The sequence below is a fragment of the Papilio machaon genome, chromosome 8 (assembly GCF_912999745.1).
Source record: "Papilio machaon chromosome 8, ilPapMach1.1, whole genome shotgun sequence".
Classification (NCBI taxonomy): Eukaryota; Metazoa; Arthropoda; class Insecta; order Lepidoptera; family Papilionidae; genus Papilio; species Papilio machaon.
This window is the reverse complement of record NC_059993.1, coordinates 4,454,785-4,482,727: the sequence shown is the minus strand read 5'-3', so window position 1 is coordinate 4,482,727 and position 27,943 is coordinate 4,454,785. Positions and strand designations below refer to the sequence as shown.

Genomic DNA, 27,943 nt, shown 5'->3' with positions numbered 1-27,943 from the left:
GAAATAGCTAAGATAGTTCAATTTTCTTGTACAAATTGAAACATTAAAGATTACCTCAATGATATTCTTTAGATTCAAATTAATATTTGATTATTGATTACACTAAGTTATTGTAATGGATGGATTTACTAAGATTATTAATTGAATATTTTTTCATTAAAGTATTAGCAGACTTTTGTTAGTTTACCAATATTTATTGTACCATTCCAATTAAGTTGAATGGCTGGATTCGAAACCATAAACACATTATCGGAATTCCGTACCCTTAACAATTAAGCTATTGGCACTTAGGCTAATATAAATTACTTAATGTGGATTTCTGAGATTAGTTTACACTGAAAGATGTGAATTCTGAAACTAATTGGAAAGGTAGTAAGAAATAACATGACAACGCAATTAATAAACAAGAAGAGGGGATGTATACGATGCCATACTAGTATATATTAACTTAGAATTAGCGTATCATTATTTCTAAAGCTTCACACGGTAAGCGGTATTGTTTCATTTAAATTAAATTGGCTTCGAATAGAAAACTATGGCATAATACTAAAGCAGTATTGAACAACTTTAGGATTTTGGGTAGAAATTAATTTTGAAAATAAACCCTTACTCCTGCTTCGTGTTACACGATTATTGTTATCGGAAAGTGGAAGACCGAACAATGCCGATGCAATTGTGGAAGCAATGGACTGCCAAAGACAGATGATGAACTTGAACTTGTTGGATATCAACCGTTAGATCACTCATTTATTCTTGCTCTGTTATGTTAAAAACTAGCATCGTCGTTTAACCAAGACACGTAGATCCGTGCCAACAATAAATTATTATGTAGCAGTAGATGTTGTCAGCGAGCTGTGACATCGAGCCATCATTAAGGATGCATGCTCGAGTTGTGTTCCCACAAAGACGCTTTTGTGTAAACGGTGTTATGAGTCTGTGAACACGTGGCTAAGCGACATGTTTGTAGCATACATACAAAGTGATAGTACGTTGTCACTGTCAACGTCCTTAATTAACGATTCCAGGATTATTTTAATTAACACCTCAATCCCCCAATTAGTAACTAGCTGCTGCTTTTGTATAAATTGGAAAATAAATTTAATGTTAACATTAAATTCTACTCATGAATTAAGCACGTCTAATTCTTCTTTACATGTTTTGTTTGTTATAAAACTTCTAAACGTACCGAGAGCCTAGTACGAATATTTGTGACAATCACCATTGACAGAATTTGTATTAAAATTTATGTATCCGGGCGTAAAGTACACCAAAAATCTCATACTAATTCCGACATAATTGACGATAACGAAAAGAAGGCGAACGTCACAAATATTCTTGCTAGGCTCACTGATTAATATCCAGTTTACTCGTACTTTTATTTTAGTGTACATGCGCATTCGAATTCTGTAAAGAGTTTTGATAGGATTGTTGGAATATTGTAATTTTATTAAGAACTTCAACGATATTGGTATCATAATAGTATTTGTATTTAGTTGTAAAGTATGACTCAACTGTTAAGTATAAATACGTCGCATAATCTTTTAAATAGACGACAATAGTAAGATTTCTTTAAAGCGAAAAGAAAAGAAAGATATAAAATAAGTCAGCGTCCTAGATTTGTAATTCGGGACAATAGCCGGAGGCTTGAAAGTGTTCTTGTTTGAAACGTGCATCACTTGCACGTACTTCTATTATGTTTGTTTACAATAAAACCTAGTCTCGTGCAGACGGGAAATTGTCAAAATTATTTGAAATATTTTGATAAGAATTGCTTATTTATTTACATTTAAATATTTGGCTAATAACACGTGCAATAATCGTATCGTAAAAATTCTCGTGTAAATATTTGCTGTGTCAAAATTGGAGTATATTCAACTTGTCTGGTGAATACCGTGGCCAATAACTGTCAATAGCGGCCGAGCAATTAACCGATGGAACAACAAGTTTCAATACCATTGTTGGCTTCACCGGACGCTCAATGAAATTGAAATGGCTTTTACTTATCTTTGGAATACAGCAAGCGATTTTTAACTCATTTTTGACAAAGTCTCTTTTTTTTAAGTATTAATTAAATAATACTAGAATGTACTAACTTTATACTAACGACATAATGCTAGAAGCATTCTAATTTAATTAGGATAGTATAAATTGTTTAAATTTAATCCCTTAATAACCATAAAATGTTAATAAAATTCACTAAGCGCAGAGAATAATCTTGGTATTCATAGTGGGTTTTTATTTTTTCCATGGAGGAAAGAAATGAACATCGTAAAATGAAATAAGCAACTTGATTTACATCCTAAGTAAGCGCAAGTTCAGGTTTTATTAGCTCGGTGAGAGCTTAATTGCAATAAACTTGTAAAATATTAATTAAAACGCCTAGTGTTTAACTTGGTCTGGGTAAATTTTGCTATTAGAATGTAACAGTGTTTCAATATTAAAGATTAAATTAATTATATTATTGGAGTGTTTGTCATTTTTTGAATTAAAAACTTTTACTAGAGGTGTATTATTAGAGGTTTGGTAATTTATTGAAAATCAAACTTTAACTTTATTGCAAAGTATACGGTAGGTTAGCTGCCTTACTTAGGCTACATTATTTGACAAATAGCCAGAATAAGTAAAAAGATTGTAAATTATTTCAATGTACTAATTTCAGACAACTTGAAAACAGATTATAATTTTTAAAAGATAAAAGAATTTTAACAATACCGAAAATTTTTTGCTTGGAATTGTTTAAAGACTCTTTTTTTTCTTAGTAAAGAAATGACCGCCTCCGCCGAAATGAAAAGCGACCTGATTTACAACCTGCGTTCAACTTGGACGGATTTTTTTTGTAAAGTGAAATGAGATCCATTGCAGCAATCGTGCCACAAAAATTTAATTAAAACGAACAACTTTGAGATCATCAATTTAACACTTGGAAATCTATTATCCCTTTATTGTTACCGAAAGGAGTTAACGAAATTCTTTAATGGATTCACATTCAAATTAGCAATAATTTAAATTCTTAAGATATCTGATAGTTTTTATTACTATCGATAATGTATATTTCTTCTATTTGAATAAAATCAAGAGGCACTTACAAAAAAGGATGATTGCAAAATTATTCTATTTATCTTGAAGCACGTTTCAGAGGTTTTCTGTTCCATTGCCGTCACTATCTTAATGTAATTGGTTACTTTCGTACAGTTTTATTATGATTGTATAATATTATTATTTCATGTTGAGTATATAAACTGTCATTGTAATTTTTATTTGAGGAGAATGAAAAAAAAGGAAAATAATGTTAAGGAAAAAATTACTATTCAAAACATCGAGTCAATGTAAAAAAATATCAAAGAAATATGAACACTTTCAACCAATACATGTAAACTGTTACTGAAACAGTATAAACCGTTAAACCAACACAATACACGATCAATAAAAAAACTACATTGAAATCTAAACCTCCGTTTCCGTAGATGGGCACGTGCGGATTGACACAGACAGATTACAAAAGCTTTTTCATTTTAATTGTTTTGTATACGGCTTTACTTTTGCTTTTTGTTTGTTATAACGTTACATATGTTTAAAAAGCTAGATCTTTATCTAATAAAGGTTAAGATTTTATTTAACCAAGGAATGGTTTTAAGTAAGTCACTGTCGAATAAAAATTAGGTTATCGATGTCCTGCCAATTATAGGTAAACAACGACTGAATTTGTGTATAATTGCGTAATTTACGTTGCAACTTAATATACTCTTTCCTCAAAATACCATTGTCGTTGGTCTAGTATCTATGCTTTAATCTGAAATAGTATGTAGGCTTTCAATCATCAGCATAATGGAACCTTGCCTTTGTGATTGATCTGTCAATAGTGGTCCCAAAATACAAGATTAATAAATTAACAATCTAAAGATAAAATAAATATGTTTTGTCTTACTCACAGTTATTTTATTTTAATGGCAGCATTGTGCTGAAAACAAAACTCTAAGCTACGTTGGCGTTAAGTTTTCTCCTACACAACAAAAATTCATAGTATTTATGAAACTCTGTCAAATATTTGGTACTTATTTATTCTACTTTACTAAGTTTTAATTGGACCGTGCGAGTCCGCACGGGTATCAGGTTGTACAAGCATTGTTTTTAGCTGAAATGCTACGGCTTGTTATTTTAGTTTGAAGTCCATTTAATGCTATTCAATGACAGTTTATTAAGCCAACCCTAGAATATAACTTCTAAATATGACTCGGATTTAATAGAAAATTTAATTTCGAGTTACGAAAATGATTACAAATCACACGACACAAAGTACAGTTAATAAAGCTGTACATATGTGTACACGTATGTACAGCTATATTAACATATAATACATATACGTATTCGTATTTTGTACGAGTTGTTACCTTGCGCCACAGAGTGATTTAATCCAATATTGTGGAGACATCTTGGTTCGGGTTTGCCCAACTTAATGACCGTGACGTGTGTATCAGTTAATTACAGTTAACCTGCAAGTAAGCTTCCGATTACTGATGTGTTTGCAATTTCCTTGTTTGTTGCTATATACAGTAATTTTGAATATTTTTTGTGAAGTTAGGCTAGGTGTTAAACAATAAAATAATTAGATAATCTTTGTACGCGATCCGTTTTTTAGTTTTTAAAGTATTAGTAAATGCTAAGTAAATCTAAAAGAATTATTTCACAGACTTTAAATAATCATAATGAATATTAGTAGTTTGGACAGTCTCGTGAAAATATTATAACAGCACAAAAAATTGGATCTCTAAATTAAAGGTTGTTTTGCTCCTTTTATGTCTATTCACTCTGTGATTACTACACTACATATTAACCTCTTTCCACTCTACTAAAAAAGTATCTGCGATATAATGCTATAACATAATGAACTTGATCTGAAATGGAATCGAGAAAAGGAGCCAATTATGTGACTAGTATTTTTCCCCTGTGGAAAATAAATGAACACCGGGTAATGAAATGTGAAGAGGTGAATAGCCTGGTTTATAGAGCATTTACTATAATAGAAGAGATGATTTACGTCATTAAAATATGTCTACATTTAAAAAGATATTTAATTAATTATTTTCTTGGAAATAGATGAATATCAATTTTTTATATCGTGAAAAAATACCAAATAAAATGTAGTAAGGGATACGCTGGTAGACGTTTTGTTGGAATTTTATAATCGGATTGAATGAAAGGTGACCTCAGACGTGCGTAGGTTTCGTTACCCAAATCTTCAACCTTTTCAAGTAGCCCGAACGAGAGATTCTTTTGTGCCAACGTATTTTGTGAAGTCGCATACAGTGGTTCGTTTGATAAGAAAAAAATCCTAATAAAAATTCAATGTATTAGATGGGATAAAAACCTATCTAGTAAAAATTTGTATTTACATTTGAAATATTACATTATCAATAAATACTGTCAAAATTTCGTAAAGGTACAGATAAGAAGCTCAAGTTAAAAAGATAACACAAAACTGTTTCTGTTTTGATTTGTTATTATTATTACAATAAGATTTAAGTAAGTACGACCAATGAAAACGACATTTTTATGATAGAATCTTAATAATATTTTCCCGAACCATAATTTAGTCAACAGAACGGACTACCTCTTGAACTATGGTCGAGTACTCTTGATACGAGTACAAAGTCCACAGATAAAAAATAAATGAATACGAATCGTGGTATAACTGTCAGATTATCTTTCCTATGCATTAAGAAAAAGATATATTAAATAAAAATCAATACGGTCTCTTTTAATTACATTAATTTTCATTTGGTATAATGAATTGACTATATTTCTAAATTTTATGTAAAACATTGAATTTCAGTAGAAAAATTTGGCTGATCGTTTATTGTAGTTTAAAAATCTAAATATTCGTATTTCGTTGTTTACTTCTTTCTTAAGACATCTGTCTGGTTCCGGACCCTTTTCCAACCCTTGTCCACTCCCCAGCATTATTGCCTGACAATGTCTTCATAGTTTGTTGTCAGCATCCTTTCTGAATATTTATTGCTTCTAAATTTCTGTAGGGCCATTGTGCAGGCTTGAGCCTGATTCCGACCATTTTTTATCGAAGCGAAATGTTTTCAATGCATTTATGAGACTTGAACGTTAAAGTTTTCAAGCCATTGTTTGCGGAGTGCTTTTGGTTTGGCTCTTTTAATAGTATGATATTATAGATTGTCTTACATTTTATGCATTTATATCTATAGGCGAAAGACGAAATGATTCACCTAACATATATGTCTTAAAAAAAATGAATTTGCATATATTTTATTTATTATTCAAGCAGAAAAAAGATATGAGAAAAAATAATAAGGAATAGTCATTTATCTCCCTTTTTTATTTCACTAAAGATTAAAAAATAATGACTATTTCATCGCAAAATAAAAAACTTCTATTTCTCTCTATCTACGAGTATATCCAAATTGTTTCACCTATTGTTAAAACATACTATTAAAAACTTCAGTTTTCATTTTCCGTAACTTTTTGCAGGGGTTACTCATACGAGAACAGCATCCAGGATGAATACAATGTTAGGACCATTTCAACTGAACTTTACAAAGGTAAAAAATTTCAATTTCATTTCGCAGCAGCACGTAGGCGGCTTTGTTACGCTCCCTTTTCGCAAACACGTTGAAAGCGTGATTTTCCACTGTATCAGTATTTTCGATTGCACTCTGACAGCTGCAGGTTAACCCGGTGTCGTTTGATGACGTCCGGCGAAATTTGGTAATGTTCGTATCTTCACAACGACGTTCGAGGACGTTTTTTTCCTACCCATTGTGTTGAAATTTCATTCGACGCTCACATTTAATTAGGTGGAAAAATAGGTACGTGCTAAATGGCGACAGTTTGCTGAATGAAACTCGATCCTAAATAGAAAGGTAATTCAATTCTTCAACTGTATGTATTGCACTGTAATAAAAGAAATCGCTCAATATTTATAGCTTCAAAACTCAACTCTTTCAAGTTCGTTTAAAGTTGTGGAAAAACATAAAACAAAAATTAAGCAACGGCTCAAAGGTAATTAAAAAGAAAGAAAATATGTCGAAAAGTTAAGTGTACAAAAAAGCCATGAAATTAATTTTTTGTTCAATCGTTTTACTTCGCGACGTTAATTTTTAAACTTTTTTTTTAAATATTTGTTTCTCTGAAGTATGACGTTATTAATATTTACAATAGTTTGTTTGTGATGTTTTGAGGTAAAGGAATATAATTACAATCGTAAAGTTTTGAAAAATCTTGAATTGGAAACTTCTAAACATTGGTAAATAATAACAATTTTTTTTCGGTGTAATTTAATATGTTTTTATCTTGTAAATACTTCAACAACTAAAAGGAAGGAGTTATATCTTATGTCATATCTTTTTGTGTATTTCGAAGTAGGAAAACATGACAGTTGATTGACACCAAGAAAAAAGGTAACTTAGAAAGCAATATTTTAAGACCTTTTGCCTTAATCGTCTTTCACATCTGAAATGATGTCACAAAACATATTTCTTTTTGTTTGGTAATTATAATTAAAGATCGTGTTTCATTTATCATAAGATAAGAGTAATTTATTTTTAAATTACTTTCAAATCAATGTCTCTGGCTTTTTCTTACCTTTTTTATTATTTAAATAGATAACATATTACGATACCAAATTACAAAGGTACATTGAACGTGAAAAGATATGAAATATTATCGGACTTTAATAATAAAATAAATAAAATACCTCCTTGGTTAAATAAAAAAAGCAAACATATTTTCCCAAATGTTATTTTTGATTACTTTACCCTAATACTGAATGACGTCATATTTGGAAGATGAACATTACTGACGAGCCTATATGTATACATAGTGATGGGGACCGTATCTTTGCAATCTTGCCGAGTAACTGAACCTTTCTTGTATCGAGCATTGTGCAAAGATAAGAGCAAAGCCGGCTTTCGAAATTTCAATTGATCGACGTTCAAGTTGAAATTTAATCTCACTTTACTTGGATCGGATCTATATCAATGTTTTAATTGAAGTTAGTAGAACTTTATATAATTGTTGTTAAACAGAACGAAAATTATAGCTTACAAGTGAATTTGTAGGCAAAATAAAGGAGTATTTTAAAGCTTTAAAAATCTAAACATATGATTTTTTTCCGTTATCACGGTTAAATACATCCTTCATATTTTGTATTAATATTTGTTAATTCAATATAATTTATCTTATGAGACGATGCTAATTTAAGTGAATGTAATCATGACTCTTTTAATGACTAATGCTAATCAAGTGCAATTTTTTCCAAATTCTTGGTCATTTGACAGCCAAATTGAATTGTAACTACGGTGATCGTGTCTTTTATTCGCAGAAACTGTGAATAAAATTTCAATCACAACGCCACTTAATCCGTATATATAATGAATGCTAATTCAATTCGAAAGTTCGCAGCAAACATTAAAAAATCGGGACTGGTGAAGTGAAAAGCATTCTGGAGAAAAAAATTCACTCGAAACTTTTGCAGTCTGCAGTTTTGTCGTGGCTTACTCGAATAATTCTTTCGTCTCAGAATTGTAATGCAATGCTTTTTGAATTCTTTAAAATTCTAAGTGACTAAATTGACAATCAAATATATAGATATAAAAAAAAAACTTAGTAAGTAGTCTATGTGTTTTTCCAGATTATGTTCTGCATCTGTGCCGAATTTCATTGAGATCTGTAGAACCTTTCTGGATATACCTTTTAATAAACATCCATACATTCAAACTTTCACATTTATAATATTAGTAAGAAGTAAGATAAAATTATTTTTATAGTCACTTATAGCCTCGAGTCACTTGATAAATGTTAATACATCACGAAAAAAAAATAGCAATACAAAAGCCACTTCAGTATGTTGTGTGTTATTTTCTTGTTAATAATATGAGAAATATTTTTACGTATTATACTAGGATTCCAAGTAACGAGTAAATATTCTTTAGTAGGTATTAAAGAAAGAAATAAAATGTATTAAGTAATGATAATCAATTTTCAAAGGGTGATAAATAAACTGTACGAAAGATCCTTTTAATTGTTTCGTGTCAAAACTATACAAAGCTAAATTATTATGACCTGAAATTTAATTATGACACGGAATTAAGCTGTAATCGATTGTTCAATAGTTTGACAAAATTAGTTGATTTAATTTTGGATCAAGTAAATTGTATTCTCCAAAAATATTTTAGTTATTCAAGCGTTAATTAAATGCTTTTATAGAAGAATTAATACGCACGTATGATAATATTTCAAGTTTAAGCGTTGTATAAAACGATTTTCTTCACGAAAATAGTGAAATTTATATCAGCATTGTATTCTAGACAGTTAAAAACAAGTTTATTTAATGCTGAAAAGTGCAAGGTATTAAAAAAATTTAAGTAGTTAGAAAAAAACACAGTAGTTTTTCTTATAGAGATACAAGATATGTTGGTTAGTAAATACAAATGTGTCGACACACAGAGTATGCGGAGAACGGTAATGGAACAATCCCTGCGGTTCATAAGGGAACGTCCTCGAATATTGCCGATGCTAATCTGATTCCAGAGGCAATGTTACTGGCAATATGAGCATTGTATTACCGTTATACGATTGTCGGAGTTCTATGTAGAGATATGAAAGCAAAATAAAATATAATAATACGTGCAGTTCAATATGTGTACATGATAGAAGTATATAAAAGATAATAAATAAGTTAATGGAAAAAAATTCAATATAGTTTTCTTCTCTGCATTTCATCCATACTAAGTTATTACGGATATAATCTCATTATCACCCTTCGAATATTTGCGTATAAAATTAGTTTATGTTATTAATTATAATGTATAACAAATACTAATTTCAATGTACACTTAATATATTATACTATAACATAAATATTAAATTTACAAGAACCAATTATTCCTCCTGTTGTGAATCTATATTGGATTATTTGAATAAGTCCACAGAGTAAATTTGCACATATCTATCGCACCGCCTCTGAGCGTTTAATAGTTCAAACGTATGAGTATATTTTGGTTTATGCAATTATTAAACGAGTACAAGAAATTGTTAAATATAATAAATTTGTTTCTTACTTTCCTTTCTCAATTTTAATAAATAGAGGGTTTAGATTTTAAGTCTTAGTGTTTTTCAATCGACATTTTTATTGTTCCAAAGCAACTATAATTTTATCGTAATATATAATGTAGTAAAATCACATCTAATCTTTGTATTAAAATATCTTACGAAAGATTGATTAAGATATAATAGATAATATAGATATAGTCAAAGATTTAAAAAAGTAAAGAATTTCTACGCAAGAATAGCCGCTGAGAAGTTAGTGTGTGCTTCACTTTATTTATACAAATTAAATATTTGAATAAAATATTGTTAGCCTAAATAAATATTTTCACATGTCACACGAATTCAACATAACTATGCGGTCTGTTGTAACCAATTTGTGAGTTCCATTTACCGCTATCAAATACCGCAGTTATTTATTAATATTTTATTCAATATCTTTGTCATTATATCCTCTCGGTTAAATTGAGTATTGATCTTTGCGCTCATTATAAGTTTGATACTTGTTACCTGGTAACAAGTGAAAATAAAGTCTAGTAAAGTATTTTCTTTCTAATTTTTATTTTTTATTAGCACGTAAAAATATTGTTGAGTATTGTAGTGTTAGTGATATTTAGAAAAAGAACATTATATTTATAAAATCTTATTATTTTTACCTAAACATATAAGCATGTCTGAAAACAATGAGTCTCTAACAGAACAGACAGACGGACATAACTGCAACATAAGTGGGTTTTGTTTTGCTACCTAGCACTAACAAAGCGCCGCATTGTTTCCTGCACTATAACGTACTTCTGCATGTGCTCAAACTTAATTTATTCAAGTTAAAAATAAATATTTTTCGCGCTTTATCATTTAATACAGAATTCTGTTTTGATATTCCAGTGGATATTCAGTGGAATTTTGAACTCATAAAGTTGCTTATTCAAATATAAAAGCTCGTTGTTTTGTAATATATACTAAATTCAATATAGATATGTATACGTATGTATTTTTTTATACATGCATATAAAAACATTTGTTCTGTCATAAAGAGATTTGGTATTTCAAATGATTATTTTAAAGTACTAATGTTTTTTTTTTTTTTTTTATCGCAGCCATGCGAGTAAAATACCACGAAACTCATTATTTTCTATACACAAACTGGAAGAAAACACATTTAACTCTTCACTCATGTTAAAGTGACAATATATCACAATGGTCGTTTACTTCTTTCTCCCCGTTGTTAATATAAATATAAAAGTTATTTGCAATATTAGTAAAAATGTCTATGCAATCTACTTTATTATCAGAAATAGATATATTACAGAGAATGTGTAATTGGTTCGTGAGCTCATCGCTTCTGCTATGTAATACCAGGCCGCTGTCGGGTCAAGCGCACTTCAATTCCTACTTGTTTCGGTTCAATTAAAACTGTACGCTGTCTCGCTGTGGCGTTGTCGAATCATTAACTACTTGTTTATTTGTTATAATAGATAAACTTTGTTTCTTTATTCATGAAAATTCTATTCAAATGTTTCTGTTTTTGTTAAAATCCAGGGTCAAAATATTCCAACTTGTTTTGTTTGCAATTTTTTTTTTTACCTGAATCTAGTTATTATCTGCCTGTTCTTATCCTTACTATGTGGATATGACACAAAAGGCTTTAGTCCAAATCGATCTTACATTCATCATTTCAGTCGTCACTTCTTGATGGTGTCACCTTCAGATGGTATATCCCACTTCTAACAACATTCTATTATATTTTATTTCGATAATATTCTTAAATAATAACAGTAAATGTACAAATATAGTAGATTTATACAAAGACAATAGAAATCACGTAGAAATAGTTTGAAACTTGTAAAACGACATTGGTTAGAAACGACGCTGCAGGTTCTTAGTAAAGGAAATAAATAACAAGGCAAAGGAAGCAGTCTTAACTGTTATTATTCTGTTAACAATGTCAACTGTTACTTAATATTATTAACAACTGTGTTTTATTTATAAAAGCTTCACAGTTGAACATAACATGAATTTTATTATCTTTACTACCAAAAATTCGCTAAAAACACAAGTTTGCCGAAAATTAAATTAGGAAACCTTAACTTTTGAAAAAAATATTAGCTTTGTCATTCAAATAAAAAAAAATCTTACATTTAACAATTTGTTGTATGTTAATGAAAAAAAAAAACAGTTATACATAAATATATATTTTTTTTCTTAAACTGACAGAACAAGGTATACAAGTACAAGAAATGTAAAAGGATTTTCGCTGTACAATACTGAATTTGTAATCGCACGGTAGCGTTGATTTGTGAGCTGAAATACAGCCACGGTTTGAATGTTGCCATTATTAATCAGATATGCAGAAAGCGAACGCCGCGCCGCCGCGCGGTGCCAAGGAGAATGGCACATGAAACAATACCAGTGATTGACTCATACCGAGCTCTTGTTGTGATAATGTATACAGTAGTGATTCTTTTTATACATAAAAAAAATAGAAAAAAAATACTTGATATAAGCTTTAATAAATGCTGGATATAAGCCTTCTATAAAGATTTTTATAGTTTACTTATTATACATTTAATAGAAAACAAGTATAATAAATAATACATCAATATTTTCAAATGTTTATTAGGATTCAAATAGAAAATTTCTTTTCGACGTATGAACTAAATAATTCTGATTGCTTTTGATGTTTGCTGACATGTTATTTTTAATAACGACATTCCATAGCACGGGCTACTGGTTAAGAAAAATGACGGCAACAGCAATAATAGTAACCTATCGATATTGTACTAGTCCTAAAAATCATATAAAAATTATTGTATATTATAAGGATCCGTAAATTTATCATCATCATCATCATCAGCTTACTATACGTCCCCACCGAGGGGCTCGGAGCCTACCCCAAGTTAGGGGTGACTAGGCCATAGTCAACCACGATGGCCCAGTGCGGGTTGGTTGACTTCACACATATCATGGAATTTCTTCTCAGATATGTTCAGGTTGCATCACGAAGTTTTCCTTCACCGTAATAACATCGGATAAATGTGCATATGTAAATCGAAAATCTAAAAACACATTGGTACATGGCGAGATTCGAACCCAGGACATGCAGATTGCAAGTCAAGTGCTTAACCCCTGAGCCACCGACGCTCTTAACGCTCTTAAATTTACTCACATCTAAATTATATAACGCCTACTTATGATTTAAAAATAACCATATATATTAAGCGACAGGTCATCGATCGGCTTTCCAATACAATGGAACGTGGGAGCTCTAATCTCGTTCGATGTTATTATTCGACCTGTACGGGACTTTCCAGTTTTCACGTTCCAATCAATTGTGACAGTTCTCAGAGTATTAACTAAATTAAATTATAACAGTGATCTGCTATCAAGATTAGTAAATTTAATTAACTATATATATAGCAATAATATATTTTTAGTAACTATCAGTTTAAGTTTTATTACTGAATTCCCACGTACAAATAAATGACGGAATCGCTAACTTTCACTCCGATGCACTTTAAAAAGATTTCAGTCAATAGATGTCAATTCTTGCACTTTACTCAATGAGAGTAGTCTACGTCTTACAAAAGCTTTATTTCGATAGATAAGTATACTTTCCTTCTCTCTTTTCTTTAAAAGGTATGTATAATATTAGGTTTTGACATAATGAAGTTAATATTCAAATATTGGTTTTGAGTTTTAAACAACACACATAAAGTTTTCTATTTCATGTGTATCGTAAATCGTAAGAAAACATATTATTTTGGAATCATCCAAAATGTGATACCGTAAAAGTAAGTAAGCATTTCAAACATTTTAAACTATGAACGAAAATTTTTCTCATATAAAAGAAAATGTTGTCAAAATTGCAAAGATAACTTGTCTCTGTTTACTCAAGATATCTGATCTTTTCATAACTCGAATGCTTGCAATATTTTATAGTTATAAATTTGCGTCTGACACGAAAATATAATTATATGATTAAATATGTATTTTTTTAAATTCACTGTAATTTTTAAAAACAATTTCAAATAGCGGTTTATCTGACGCGTGTTTCTTTATCTGTACCTACAAAGTAAACGTATGTCGCATATATTTTACTGGATTCGATAGGCGATTCAGCGGCATTTAAAGTCTTACGACAATAATGTTTGTCTTTTCTTATATTTTAAATATTAATATCAGATAGTGTCATTCGCATTTATAAAGGTACCAGTAATATGATATTGGGTAGAGCAGTAGCTGTAGCAGTAGAGTGGGCACTGTAAGCGCAGCGGTCGGCAGCGGAAACACTTGTCACTGTCACGAGCCAGTGCAAATAAATGATGCCGTATTACCGCCGCGAGTAATACCTTCGTGTGAATATTTTGTTATACCAGACGCTACCGACGTGTCTTGATGTTGTACATAAAGTGTAATACATTTGTTGTAACGTTATCATGTTATAAATCAAAATTGTTCAACATCTAATAGTATTATGGAATATTAAAGAATGTACGCCTTGGGAGCGTGGGAGGAATTTTCGTACATTATCAGTTTAGTCGCTCGTAAAAGCTTTAAAAGAGCTTTAATAATTTCTTCGGTTTACTGACCGATTGATATGAAACTTTTAAAAAGTTTAATTTTCTTTTCTGGAAATAACAACACAAGATTTTATCTTACTTTTTACTAATATTATAAATGCGAATGTTTGGATAGATGGATAGATGTTTGTTTGAAGGTGTCTCCGAAACGGCTCAAATGATCTTGACGAAATTTGGCACAGATATAGAACATAGTCTGGAAGAACACATAGGCTACTTGTTAAGTTTTTTTTGTAAATCCGCGCGGACGGAGTCGCGGGCGACAGCTAGTGTGTAATATGACATGAAACCTTACTATCAATTTCATTATCATAAAAATCAACCGAATAAACTACGCTTATTTGTAAAGTAAATGAACTTTCTCATTTATAAAATTATTAGCCAACATTAAATAAGCAATCTTAAAAAATTAAATAAGCAATTAAATTATAATTATTAATTAAATAATTAAATAAGCATTTAATTAAATAATAATATAATTAATTAAATAATAATATTTAATTAAATAATAAAGCAATTAATTAAATAAGCATTAAATAAGCAATCTTTAAAAAGACTCAGGAATTATTAAATTGACTTTTTACTTTAACCAACGAAGATGACTCGTCTGGGTTTGAATATTACAGAACTCTTTTAATTAATGATATTTTTTCAATTACTTTAACGTTATTTAAACATAGCGTGAGACTTCTTTTATAAAAAAATACTGCAACATTATAATGAACTTATGTTATTTGGTGATATCTGATCTCTGAAAATAAAGATGATTGTTATTAATAAATATAAAATATATACATATGCATAATCAAGAAAACAGAAAAATGATAATAAAGTTACGGTACGGTATATGTTTACTTACCTCGGTAGTGTCGTGTCCAACTCTGGAGGAACCGACGAAGATATCACCTCTAGAATAGCCAAGGCCAGGGCCACCTTCCCCCATATGGCAGTCTAAGAAGCTTACGCACCGAGTGAAGATTAAAATATTTCGATCTAACGTAAAATCCGTACTGCTATATGGATGCGAAACCTGGAAGGTGACAAAAGCTTCAACACAGCGGGTCCAAGTCTTCATCAATCGCTGCCTCCGACAGATCCTAGGAATCTTCTGGCCAGACACGATCCGCAACGAAGAACTCCTTGCACGTTGCAGAGAACAGTCGATTGGTCAGCAAATAAGACGCCGCCTAAACAAACTTGGCGGCGCTCAGTGGCAGCCAACATGAAGACAGTCGGGCTGACATGGCTCGAGACCAAACGCAGAGCCCAAGATAGAGTGAGCTGGCGACGTACTGTGGACGCCCTCTGCCCCACTACGGGGACATAGGACATTAAGTCAAGTAAGTCATATGTTAGTTACCTTAATGACTAGTTAATAAATTATTCGATACTTCCATTTTTAAATAAATTAATAAACGAGTTGAAATATAACAATAATAGTAAACTTACTGGAAGGTGTTGAGTTATACGTTGAAACACAAACTGTAGTGAGATATGCTGGGTGAACAATTCTTGTGGTTCATACGGAAGCTTGAATATTACAGCTATTAATCAGATTCCAAGAAGCAGACGCCGTGGTTGAGAAGAATAGCTTACCAAGTAAAACAGATCTTACCTTTTGAAAACAATAAATAACAAGTTTTATTTACAATTTATATTGCAATAAAAAGTATGTTAAGTACGAGTTAAACATTCTGCCAAAAAGGTGACTTACTGGCCACCAAGACCTTTACCTTTTTTTTTTGTAAAGTAAAAAAGATAGATGATTTTTTGATTTAATTTATAAACATGTGCGCAATTTTATGTTATTTATGTTATTTAATCTGAATATAAAGTTATAATTAAATTATAACATGAAGACATTTAATTAACAGACTTGTAATAATGTCGAAGTTGGATTTAATTTCGCGATCATCGAACATGTTTCTGCCCTTTTCATTGGAAGCGCTCGAGTACACACGTCGACTCTGAAGAACCAATTAAACTTTTCATCAGAATTCCCAAACTAATTTTCAGTAGTTTGACAGAGTCAGCCGTTTGGCCGGCAGGTTACACCTATGGCTTGCAAGCTCGACCGTTCCACAATTCGTGTATGCGATTTGTAATTTGACACTAAATTAATTACCTTGCCAACTAACTTTCGGACTGAGGTATCGTATGTTTTATGACGAACATTTCTCTTTTCGGATTACTCTGTTAGTTAATTCTATTAAGACGCGTTAGTGATTTGTTTGAATTAACTAAATTTCCATATTAGAAAAATAATTAAGTTCACGATAAGCATTATCCAATACATCACTACCATATCTTACAGTAAATTATTTTACTTTTAAAACGTGATGGGATGGCAGGAAACGGAGAAGTGTGGCCATTGTTAAGGCTGTGATCGGCGCTCGCGGAACTCCTTGTCACTGTCATGTGGAAAAGAGGACACTGTTCAGATAAACGGTATTGTATTACGGATGTCGGGAAGCGCCGCGCTTCGATATGACAGTTCCTTTGTGCTTGGATATACCTTTGTAAAACATTTAACAGTTGGACACTTATGTTACCTCGTAGCTAGGTTTGTCAATACCAATTCGATAAAATGAATATGTTGAATGTAACTTTCACCCGATAGAAATCATGACAAAGCATTGATCAAAGTGTCCGTGGAATTATACGACACAATTGTTATTTTTAACAGGATTTTCAACACGGTTTTAGATTTGATGTAAATAATATATTAGTATAATGTAGAGTAACAAATACTCAGTAACAGATACATTAAAAATACAGTACTGGATTGTATTTTTTGCCTACAGCATTCAAAGTTGTTAGTATGCCAATAGATTACAAACTAAATTGTCAGAAGTATTGAAATGAAACTAACTCCTTAATCTGGTATTATTATTGACGTGATTTTAGTATCTGATAAATAAACATGAACGGCTTGGGTTCTCGGACCGGTCGACCAATTCGATCTGATACCTACTAAATGCTAATTTAATTTTGGATTACGAACCGTTCGATCCCAATTGTTTTATAACTAAACTTTACTTCGATTTCAAATTTGTAATATGTTAATACATTTATAGCTTTGTTAACATTTTGCTTCCATTAAGATTTATACTAAAGTTGGAACTTACAATAAAAAATAATTGCTTCTTTTAGAATTAGGATGATACGATTAAAATTGCAATTATTATAAAATGTAATAGATTAAAATTTCAGTAACTTACAGAGAAAGGAAAATGTAATAGTAAAAATAACGATTAGAGTAAATCATTAAACAGAGGTATAATTTTCAAGACCTTATAGTGTAATTTTACTTTAAAATAACTTACATAAAGCTTATAGATCGAATTACAAGCGACTCAAGCAAAGGTTTAGTCGAATTTATATCAAAGTTTGACTAACAATGTCACTAAGGCTCTAACAATAGGTTGCTTGTTATTGTTCAAGTTTTCGGTACAAGGGTTATTTGTTCTCAATCAAACAGCTCTTAATAATGACGAACATAAGGTCAAACAGCAAATACCTAAGTTGTATCCTGTGTTAAAAACTACATTGAATTAAATATTTAAATTACTAACAATTTCATTAGTAATTAATACTATTTAAATTATTTTCACGCTTTATCGAAGTAATATCTTTACTCTTGCGCTTGTTAGAAATGATCTTTGACGAACAGTTGCCTGCGACATAAAAAATCTACTAATAAACATAACATAATACACTCGTTCATAGTGTAGCTTCTCAACAGTGAACGAATTTTTCAAAGCGGTTCTGTAGTTGTGGAGCATATTCACTGTAAACAAACGATCAATTCTTTCCTTTTTAACTATATATTATTATAGTAGATAAAAAATGTCTGTTTTCGGTTCATTTGTTTAAATCGTATAGTTTATCCCATTTATCGATCCATCCATTCAGCCTCGTAACGCCCACTGCTGGGCATAGGCCTCCCCCAAAGATCCCATCCCATTTATAATCTATATAAAATAATTAAAGTGCAATAATAGAAATTATCGTAAAATTTCATACGTCAGTAGTATCTCTAGCATTAATTGAATAATTGAAGGTGATTAAACAACCGTATTGTTTCGGAATGTTGAAGCTCGTAGGTGGTTTACTCAACTAAGTGTCAATGTTTCTCGGGTTTGAACAGAATCATGTTGCCCACCTTGTTTGCAATATATGAACACAAACAATATGAAGCCGGAGCAAACAGCAGACGGTATACCGAGTTATTTGTTAATAAAACAATAAGTCATGATTTTGTCCAATAAAGAAATGCCCCGAGTTAAAGGCATTTGTTGGTACATTCCTCACGGGGTGAGCGAATATTTATTCAAGAAGCGTAACTGAGGAATCACAATTATCGGGCAAATGTTTACGTTGTCGAGTGCGCCCCCTTCCGGCCTGCATGCGCCAAGTGCCTCGCCCATTAGAATGCACTAGTTGCTTTTTCGCAAACTTTTCACTGTAGCATTTTCAGCTCATACGGTCCGGTGCTACTTCAATGATAATGTTTGTTTAAAAGTTACCTTTAAATAATATATACCGGTCTGCATTTAGAATAGCATACACTTTTCACTTTTAAATATAACCAAAGTATACTGATTTAACTGTTAAGAAATTATAATGATTGTAAGTTTGTAAGTGATCGTATACTTACATTATTTCTAATTTAAATACCTATATTTATGCAAACAGAATAGGTCTCGGAATAAATTTATTTTGATTACAATTTTATAAAGCTTTAAATTGAAAATTTACAGAAATCCCACATTTGTTTAATGCGAAAAAGCACCAGCGAGCGTGTAAACCCTGACATGAAAGATAATCTGGTTGGCGGAACTGATTCGCTCGCAAATTGAATAAGAGGTATGTAGCGATGAAATGTACTTAGTGAAGGCGAGAGCTGGCGGGATACGTGCTATGTATCCATTTAAACTGAGACTTTATAAACCGTTTTATTAACTGTTAAAAATATACTTGTATTCGTTTTTATTAGATCAAAAGATGCGTTCTCTTTGCGATCATTCAAACCGCATTTTTTAATTCGTTTATATTTATTTAATTCCCTATTTTGATGTATCTTGTTATCTTATTTATTTGTTTGGAGAAATCATTAATGAATGATAAATGTATTAATTTGTTTTATGATTTTATAATAATATTGATGCAAAAGATAGGACTAATATTCGAATTCGAATTCGATTTGTATCTATGTAATCAGTGATAGTTATGAAGTAAATCTATGAATTCGCAAAATATACATATTTAAAAATCAATACGCCGATCAAATTCCTTACAATCTCTTGTAAGAGTTGGAGGAAATACGGAGGGAGTTGTATTTCATTACTTTTATCAAATTTAGCGGAAAATCAAATCTTTCAACGAGATTATCCCGACGTTCGCCCAGTACGCGCCCCGATGAGTTCGCGCCTCGTCCGACCCTACTATTATTACTTTTACATAATCTCGGATACATTCTTACCTTAATAACAAATAATAAGCTGGTACAGCATTTTTTCCTTATTGAAACATTATTATTAGTGTCATTAATCAATGATTGTTTTAAAAACCTAACGGACGTCCTAAAACTAAGAGCGATACGAGTCATTTTGAAGTATTTTTATTTTCTAATAAAAAATCAAATACAATGTTTAAAACTATTAAAATTCATCAAATAATGATCACGCTTATTCGGCAGTGCTGTTTTGTGTCAGCTGCATATTTTTATCAACAAAAAATATAGTTTAGTCGTGGCTTTTGCAGCATTAAGAGAAGTTTTCGTGTGAAAATACCTAACTAATTAGCGTTGAACCGGGAACTGACGCCCGCCGGTACACTTCGCCAGGTAACAAGTAAATCCGGATTCCAATTTTCATTCGTGTTTTTTCTCCATTTTGACTATGAAAAGGGACGGAATATTTTTATGCTTTTAACTCTCGGTTTATGAAATAATTTAAGCCGAAGCTTAAAAAGACATTTACTATGTATCGTTTAAAAGATGACTTGACTAGTCAGAGATCTTTTTTAAATATTTTTTTACTTGTTCCTTTTTTTAGTTCAAAACGCTATTTACTTTTCAAACTCAGAATCTCCCTTTTCTTAAACCACTCACTTGAAGTGCACATATTTATATAAACTTTAAAGTTTTGATTTAATTTTGCCGGTCCCCTTTAAGAACTTATGTAGTTTCCAAACTAAACAAATGTTAAAATATGTTTAGGAAAATATTGTTTCCACAATACTTGTTTAAAATGCGATATTTAGGTAAAAAAAAATCAAATAACCCGATGTAACAGAACGAGCATAATTTTATTAAATATGTCAGCAGAGTAATTCCTCACATTATACGGTAGAGTACACCTCAAGAAAAAGGGTCCTCTCATAAATATTTAAACAACTTACAGAAGTTGCTGAAGAGTTCAAAATGTGCTGAAAACATCTGCGTAGTTTTTGCTTAGTCAACAACATGAAGTATTAAGTTTTTTTATATCACTATTATATTTTAAAACTCACCAACTTAGTTGCTAACTTTAGTTACTCATTAACAAAGCACACGGTACAAAACTTGTGTGTTTTATTGGAAAAGCGGCAGAGTATGATCAAACATGGCTGATTACAAATTGTACCATCTAGGGAAATCTCTTTTAAGTTGCAACTAACAATGACTTTATAAAATATTCCCCTTAAGATTTTTATTAAAGTGATTTCTGGTTTATTTTTTATTTTTTCAATCAGATATTTTTTAGGACAGACATAATTTCAGGAATATGTAGAATACAACTCTTTTTACCCATGAGAAAACTATTGAATCTTTTTATTTTTACTTATTTATTTATTCATTAGCACTTTTATAAGTACAAGGAGTACTTAATGTCTAAAGTCTAAATTTATTTTACATCAAATATGAGATGGCTAAAGCACAATTAAATCTGTTGATAAGGAATCTATTCAAGTATTGAAATCTTTGTCTCCGCATCTATCGACTAAAATTCAATGGTTAATTACATCAAAGCATTCTATATAAGAGCCCTGTTGTAGAACATTATGAAAGTAATTTTGATGAAACTTGAGAAACAATGTCTTAAACAAGAAAGATGCTCGCTGACTTGCTATCTTTAAGGTTGATAATTTTTATCGTTTACTAAAATCAGGGAAACTTCTGCTGAAAATAAGAGGGTTATTTTTGAAATTTTTATCTGTAATATAACTTTTATACAATAATGTCATAGTTAAGTTAAACATTTATTATTAAAAAATTACAAATATGTTTTATGTGAACGAAAAAGTCAACCATTAAAGAATTTTGTAACTTACACATATTTACACATGTCACTGGCTGACATATCATTTTTTGTTTATAGATTTATTTTGGAACATTTTATTTTTTAAATTAAGGAAATAAAAATGTGTGTTTTAATAAATCTGTGACTACAGCCTTATAAAGGTTAAATTAATTTGATTTTTTTATATAGTAACTCATTTCCTTTCAATTTGACTACACATTTTATATCAATAGTAGTAAATGATGTCTGTACTTTAATCTAGAAGAAGCTTATCTTTCGAAGTTTTTTATTTAAAACAACAACAAAAAAATTAAGTTATGCATGTACAAATAAATAGACGGAGAAATTTTCTATATTCTTTAAGGCTTACACATGCCCACATGGACTTTGAACTCCTGTCAAACAGAAATCGTTTGTATTGAAACGTTTTACCTTCCTTTTTACAGATTTATATATATTTTCATCTTACTTCTTACTTGATATTATAAATGCGAAAGTTTAGATGGATGGATGGATGGATGAATGGATGTTTATTTGAAAGTATCTCGGGAACGGCTAATATAGTCTGGAAGAACACATAGACTTAAGTTTTTATTTTTATTTTAAGACAGCAAGTTTGCATTATATTTTCAATCAATCTAAATGTCCTTAAAAATGATGACTACGATAGTAGGTTCATATTAAAACATTACTTAATTTATGGTATGCCAACCGGCAATTCTTTAAATACTCTGCAAAAGAAGGTTACCTATTCATGTGATAAGGATCTCAAATAAACTAACATGCAATGATCGATTTGTTAGTTTGCTTTCTTCATTTAAGTAAAAACAATACTAAGAGCGCAAACAAATCAACTTTTCGAATATAATGTAATACTGTAACATTACGAGATGTTAGCGTTTCAAGGTTAGCGACAAGATTTGGGAAAATCGGGACTTAAGTGAGCCAGCCCAAATTGTTGTTGATCGCTTTTTTACCTTTCTTTTGTTATCATTGTTAGTAATACGAATCAGCCTGCCTCTCGAATGTGAGTACGGTTATATTTATTTTATTTTTATAAAATACATTTCTTACCCGATCAAATTTATTTTGGCGAATTTTTTAGACAAGGCTAAAAAATACACGAAATTCGACATAATGGAAGTGTACTAGTGACCATGTGAACTATAAACAGTTTTCGATGATAATGAAAATGACAGAAAAGTCGACTAATTCAGTGTGATTTCATTGTTACTTCAGAAGTTCCTTAGTTGAGATTTTTCATACTTAGTCTACTCTAGGAGCCACCCTCCGTTAGCATTGTACGACGGCAGTTATATAAACCTATCCTAGAAAGTAGACAGTGAATTTAACTATTTTACTTACTTATTCTATATAATTTTGATACAGTAAATTCACACGACGTTTTCATATTACCGTGAAAATAAATAGGAAAACAAATTTAAGGTGTCACGTTTGGTGCGTGTCGGATATATGCTAGTAAATCCCAGTTACGTCGTTATTTTTACGCCAATTAAACTACTGGCTGTAGTTATTCGCGGAGTTAGTGTATGTCAATTTCAATCACAATATTTCTATATGTTATTCTTTTAATATATGTATATAAATTGATTAATACTATACTGCCGTTCGTAACTCTTTACATATATTTGTTAAGAAATTTCATATTATAATAGTGATTTTTACGTGATAAGACTTCTTTTTCCCGCTTCTGTTGAATTTTGTAGAAAGGTATTTCATAGTGAATATAAAATTTGAACTTGAATGATTACATACCTTAGTTTTTAAGTGAGCAAGACGACTGCTTATCTGAAAAATAAAATAAGACTGGTTAATAAAAACGTTAGCTTTCTATGTCAATAAAATTGACTGTAAATGTTATCACATCACGTTTTTTACACACGGTGGAGAACCAATCGAAATCCACATGAAAAATGTAAAAAGATGTCATTTTAAAACTTTAACAAAGCTTAGAGTTGACATTTAATTTAATTTACTGTATTCTAATTTATTGTATTTTTAATGATGAAGGTTTCAAAGCAATATTGTTTCCGTTTCATTAAACTGTTGAACAAAGTGAATCAGAGTTGAGGAGATGTTATTGCGATTCAAATCGCTCTCAAGCAATATTATGATACTCGAAGCTCACCAACTAATCTAACTGTCTCTCGGCAAGCGTCTATCGAGACTCCTAAGTAAACCACTCGTTTTGATAAGTGTTTGTGTTCAAACCAATAGGATACTAGATGTTTCTACAGCAAAATACATTGGTTTCTTGGAAAATTGCAATATTCAAACAATTCTTTTAAGAAGAAGGATTTAATCCGTCACATAATATTTATAATCATATAATTCGTCCGTTTTCTTAAAATCTACAAGTATCATCACCTTGTACTTCTTTATAACGACCCGATAAATAATTACATCTCCATTTAATGATTTAAACAATTATAATACGTATTTAACTTAAACATGGGAAGAGAAAGTACAAAGTTGTGTTATACTCGTAAGTTACAAATTACACAGGATTCAAAGTAAATAGAAAACTTTCTCTTCAACTTCATCATCAGATCTCAGAGATAATAAAACAAGTCACTATCAGTCTTAAGATTCATTTTTCTAAATTACCGGTCCAGTTTGACGGCCATTAGTCTTCAGCCATTACCTCAGTCAGGGAGAGACAAATGGTATAAACCTCGAAGAGTTGCCGCATTTAACGGCTCGTTTGTTACTATTAACTAAGTTTCCAGCTGAGATCATTTATATAAATAAAAACAAAGTCGCAGTTTCGTAGTATAATTGTGTAAATTGAATAAGCTACGAGTATTGCTTTCATCCTTTTGTTCATACCATGTTTGGTTTCCGTCAGGAATCGAATTCAAAGTTAAAGTGGTATTAGCTTTATAATAAGACGTCATCTTTGATTCCAATTACGAGATTGTTTGTGCCGAATGATTAAATTAATTTTGTGTTTAAGCTAATTAATGTAGACAGACTTTATTTTCAAATATCAAAGTTGACTTTATTAAAATAATGCACATTTATTTTAAATACCTATATAAATATATCTTAATAAATAATATCTTATAATTCAGAAGTATACAAGAAAGTACAGAAGTATGTACTTAAGTAGTTGTTAATAGCACATTAAAAAGAAATGCAAAATTTACAGTTTTAAATTAGTAAAAGGATGCCAATGACATGTTCTAAATACAATGCGTCATATTCCAAAATAATTTTCTAAAAATTTTACTCAAATAGAAACATATTATGTAGTTTAATTCTTGCTCAAAGTCATTGCACGTAAAGTATTGCCAAAACGAACACCATTCATAAGCTGTCACAATAAGAAAGTTTTCTTGTCATAACGCTTTTTTATTTCTTGTATTATATTAGACGTGAATTGAAACACCTGAACAACAAAATCCATAAATTTAAAAGTAGTATAATAATGTCATTCATTATTATTAATGTATCTGTCGCACGCGACTCCATCCGCGGTATTAATTAAAAAAATACTTGATAAGTAGCCTATGCGTTCTTCCAGACTACGTTCTACATCTATGCCAAATTTAATCAAGATCCGTTGAAGCGTTCCGAAGATATCTTCAAACAAACATCCATCCATCTAAACATTCGCATTTACAATATGAGTAAGATTTCTGTTTAAATGTTCGTAGCTGATGAGAACATTGATCTTCCATTTTCAAATATTACAATTAAATTGGAAACCTTCAGCACTAATATGATAAAAAAAAATCGTTTTGTTTATAAAAACTACACACGAAATAGTTATTATAATATATGTGATTTCCCCGTGAGGCAGCTCAACGAAAGGTATAACGAACATTTAATTGAAGTTTTGATTACGCACTATCGCACATGCCAGACTCGCTCGCGCCATGCGAATAATACACAGAGTTAAACAATTCTGCGTCATACATCGCACAATATAATACAAAAACTAGCTGTCCCCATGAGGTTTCATCCGGATAAATTCCATTCATTATTATTACACAGAAAAACTTTGTTTACATCGCTTAAACCTTTCAATTCAAATGCTCTTATGACAACGATAGTTGGCTGAAGGCCATTGACTGAGAATTACCGTAACCATGGCAACTATGCTGTTACTGGTTTGCAATTTTAGTACCTTCGCATATCAATTATTTTCGATTTACTCGGTCTTTTTAAGAAAAAAACTATTCAAAAGTATACCGTGATTACTAGGATATTGCGTTATAAAGATGTGTGTGTTCACGGTTTCTAACATTAGTATAGACAGATACCGAACAAAGCTAATACTTCAACTTAGTTAACTTACAAGACTATGACTTCTTTACATGTATAATAAACTCCGATGTATTCAACCTACGACCTTTTTGGGTATTTTAATCGCTGTTTGGGTACGAGAAAAAATATTGTGAACATAGCGTACTTGTAATAGTGTTGTTTTCATGTGCACTGATAACAATTGCAAATGTTATATAAATGTAGAAGAGAATAAATTATTGTAAGAAATAGTGCCGCTTTATATGATATAGTTGTTTTCATATAAAGACAAAGATCATTTAAATTTTACATTAACTAGATTTATTTGAGGATGACCTTTACTTTGTGTGCAAATAGGGGGAGCAGGGATACGATGCTAGTGAATCGAATCAAATCCTAAGCAAACGTCTGTTGTAACCAAACTCTGTCCGGCTTTTGTGACATATTCAAAACATGAGGCCAGATCTGTCGCTGTTAAATCGATCCCTTTCTGTGTATTCAGCAGTTCATGCTCGAGTGGATTTGCCAAAATTAATATTTGCCTTCTTTTATCGTTTGTAGCAAAAAACAACACGATCGGGAATATCAAAACTGTTCTATTTTAATATCACAATGAAAAAGATTTTCAATTTTTATGATAATTTTAACCTACGCTGAGGTACTTGTATTCCTATAAAATTGTCGGGGAAATTTCGCTCTCTACACATTTGTTATGAAATAGTAATTTAAGTAAAGTGAAATACATAATACTTTGCTATATGTCTCGATTGATACATAAAGATATGAGAACATTAATTAAAATATCTATACAATTAACCTAAATTAATTATAAAAAACAAAAAAAAAACGACTGACTGCGGCTCTAATAGATGAAATATCGCCATCTACTGTTTACGTTTGAAAACAATCATTTTAAAATTTTTAAAACAAAGTTAACTGTATTATTATTTCTTTTTACATTTTTTAGAATTACATCTCTCACCCGTACCGATGAAATATACAATATGTCACTGCGATGGAGTAGATGAATTAAATGACACCTTAGTAGTGAAAATCAGTTCAGTCGTTTAGGCTCCAGACCGTCACAATGGAATTTACAAACATACAAACCCAGATAAACAAAAACAAACTTACATACGAACAAAAAACATTAGCCACTTTGTCATTGGCGTAATAATTATAATGTCTATTAAAATAAATACTTTTCCTTATCCACGGCGAGAAATACATAATCAAATCTATATTGTAACAAATCTATTTGATTCATACAAGGATATGTAATGTTATAATACATAACCCTTTATATAGTCGAATGGTTCTGCGACCGAGCTTGATAAACAATGTGCCTAACTTTGATATAAGTAAATCGTATTAACGCTTAACTTGTTAAGCTCTGTTGCGGCGGCGAATAAAAGTCACGTGTTTATGTTAGCTTTTTGCCCAATAACATAATGCGATTAAGATTATTATCATTCACAACCGGCTAGATATTTCTGCCTAATTTAATACTCTATGCCTGATACTGATGCTTTTTGTTTAATACAGTTTAATTCTGAGATTAGTATAACAAATATTTTATATATATGAGATGTATAAGTATTATATGAAAACAAAATAAAAGAAACAAAAGATTGTACAACTCCTTTTAGAAGATTTCTTATTGTAATCCTTGTAAGACAACGTACAACCATTATTACAAAAAACACTGTGTTGTATAAAGGTTAAAGGATG

At 30.6% G+C, this 27,943-nt stretch overlaps 1 protein-coding gene across 1 annotated transcript in view; it reads right to left on the bottom strand.

Annotated features, from left to right (window-relative positions):
• LOC106720741 (poly(rC)-binding protein 3) overlaps window positions 1–23,752 on the bottom strand; it is a 64,767-nt gene extending 41,015 nt beyond the window's left edge. Inside the window, exon 1 of the mRNA XM_045679006.1 lies at window positions 23,717–23,752. The gene's annotated coding sequence lies outside the window, so the exon portion shown is untranslated. The remainder of the gene's footprint in view (window positions 1–23,716) is intronic.
• Between the last annotated feature and the right edge of the window lie 4,191 nt (window positions 23,753–27,943).